Consider the following 3,087-nt stretch of genomic DNA (forward strand, 5'->3'; position numbering starts at 1 on the left):
AAAATGCGGCAGACCGGTGCGAACCGGCAAGGCAAAAAGAGGTCGGCTTCCATGGTAGAAGACGAAGAGCTGGATCCAGCCCCCCCCCTTCACGTTCAAGGCGGAACACGAATCCTGGGCGGACCTCGAAGTGAGTTTGATGCAGTACATGGATTCGACGCGCCAGAAGATTGTGATCAAAGAGGTGATCCGAGCTTCACGCCGTAATGCTGACCTCCGTGCACAAGTACGCTACAATGGTCGCCCTGATTCTGAGATCCCGTTGGTGTCCGTAGAAATGGAACCGTTTCAGCGAAAATATATCTGCACTCATGGCTGGCCGGAGCGTGAACGATCGTCGGGTAAGAGGACTTCTCACACGCTGCACCGCACAGAGTGTCCGCTCCAGATGCTGGCTCAGGTTTCGAAGAAGGACGATGACACATGGTGCATCAAGATGAAGCGTGAGATGTACTCTCATAACCATTTCGTCTCCGAGGTGGTTTGCAGGTATTATCCAGGTATTCGCCAGGTTTCTGCTGATTCACCGCTTATGCCCGGGATTGAGTTGCTTGTGGATGCGCAAGCTGGAACCTCGAGTATTTTCCGACTACATTCGCAGCAACTCAAATCACTCTGTCACCATGGATGATGTTCGCAACTTGATAGCTAGGATGAAGAAGTCAGGTAACTTATGCTAGTGTGTTATTGGGTGGGAAATGTCCTGACTAACTAAGAACTGTGTATCTATCTAGGTGTTGATCTTTCTGATGATGACGCTGTTGCAGAGATGATCTTGGCCTTTAACCAGGAGTCACCAGCTAATGTGGCCACGGTGAGCGAAAGTGCGCACGGCGACACCGGAGTGATATCGTTGTCGAGTGAGCACATGCTTGCGATGCAGGACAGCTTCCCAGAGGTGCTCCAGATGGACTGCACACACAAGACGAAAAAGTGAGTTTCTTCATAGTATTTAATGAAAATGTTCCAGTTTTTTTCAGGTTTTTACCAGATATTAACAGGGTTTCTGTATAGATACAATTACCAGCTTCTGAGTATCGTTGCGATGGATCAATTTGGTCAAGGTCAGCCCGTCCAGTACTCGCTGATGGAGACAAACTCCGATTGGCACATGGCGAAAAGCTTGGATAATTTTAAACGAGCGAACGAGCATTGGCGTTTCGTGCGTATTGTCATTGTCGATAAGGACATGCAAGAAATCGATGTGATTCGAAAGAAGCTGCCGGAGGCTCGTGTTCTTTTGTGTCCTTTCCATGTGATAAAGTGGCTCCATAATGTGATTCGCAACTCGAAGAAGTTTGGCACCTATGAAGAATCTGTTCTCACGCAGATGAAGCACATTATCACCAACATGACTTATGCAATAACAAATGAGGACTACTGTCTACATCGCGACGAGTTTAAGAGTTTGGCTTGCAGGGATGGTCGCACAGAGCTGTGAGCGTACTTCGAAAAGAACTGGGATGCCGACGCTACCATGTGGGTGATGGCGCATCGAGTGGACTTGCCACACTTCAGCAATCACACGAAAAATCGAGTTGAAAGTCTCTTTGGAAAACTGAAGCGCAAGCTGAAAGGACATCATACGATGCGTGCTAGCCTGGCGATTTTATTGGAGTTTCAACGCCGCAAGGAAGAAGGTACCCGGTCGAAGGTATAGATGCCCGGGACGTTGCGAGAAATTTCCTACTCTGAAGAGATCAACGTCGTCCTTGGAATGACGACACGTTGGGTGGCTGCGGCAATCAAAGCTCAGTACGACATTTCGGTAGACAGAACACTTGCCGAACGCTACGCATTCAAAGACGATGGTGCAACAATAACTGTACGGCATGGAGACCACGAATATCTTTTGGAGAAGGAAGGCTGGACGTGTGACTGCGAGTTTTCCCAGACCATGAAGCTTCCGTGCAGGCATGCCATGACGTACAAGAATTCGTGCGGCCACCCGTTCGTGGTACCTTTCGCCGCCATAGCACCCAGGTATTGTTCAGGTTTTGTCCAGGTTTTTCCAGGTTTTAATTATTAACATCAGTGTTTTGTTACTAGATGGTTTGGCCAGAGCCGTCTACAGTTGCAGCAACTGTCCGAGGTTGCCGATCCGTTTGTTGCAAAGATATTCAAGGCGAAAGGAAGCACAGCGACTGGGGCTTCTGGACTGCGTGAAGCAGAGAAATATCGCCGTGCCCAACAAGCGTTTGTACGTATTGGTCGTGAGCTTGCGCGCTTTCCAGATGATCAGTTTGAGTCTGCATTAGAAGCAATGGAGACGTGGTGGTACAATTTGCGCCAAGGTCACATAACGGATGAGGAGGTAGTACAAACCAGACCCCACACGCCGGACAAAAGTGATGACGACACGGGTAGTGCTTCGGGCTTTGGTGACAACAGTAACGATCCACCCGATACCACAGGGACGCCTAATGGTAGCAAGAACGAGCCAAATGAAAAGGACAATGATGAATACGATGCTGAGTCTGCTACACAAGTAGCTGAATCTGGGACGCAAATGACAACCACTGACTGCAATACAGCTTCGACACCCCTGCTTGTGAGATTATTCGGCAATGTCAGGCGAGTGGGACGACCCAAATTAAATCGCTCAGTGAAGAAGGCCAAGGGCACGAGTTGCGCACAAAGAGTACAATCAGGGAATGAAACTCAGGGCACTGCTGCGTGAAAGCGACGTCTGTGATGTTTCTGCGAGCCTTCAAGAAATTCTGCCACCTGTGCGTGAGGTGGGGTCGTATCTGGCCAAATAAAGTCGAGAACTATAAACGATTGTGATTAAATGGTCGGTTGATATGGAATACGTGCCAGATAGAGTTCGGTTTAGACTGGCGGAATCGGTTATTGACGACGCACTAGATCAGCTGAAACAGGGGCTCGCAAGTGACGAACATATTGAATTGAACAGTGACGGGGAAAAATGGATAGTGCGGCTTGTTACGTAGTAGCCATTGAAAAAGTTGGTCGATTCACTCGAGAGCAGTTGGAGGCTATGAAGTTCTTGTGGAATCTGCAAGCCGCGTGCAGGGAAGCAGTGTTATGTTGCTCCTGGCTTACCCGATCTGTAAAGGCTGCTGT

This window comes from Phytophthora infestans, genomic scaffold, assembly GCF_000142945.1.
Source record: "Phytophthora infestans T30-4 supercont1.270 genomic scaffold, whole genome shotgun sequence".
Lineage (NCBI taxonomy): Eukaryota > Oomycota > Peronosporomycetes > Peronosporales > Peronosporaceae > Phytophthora > Phytophthora infestans.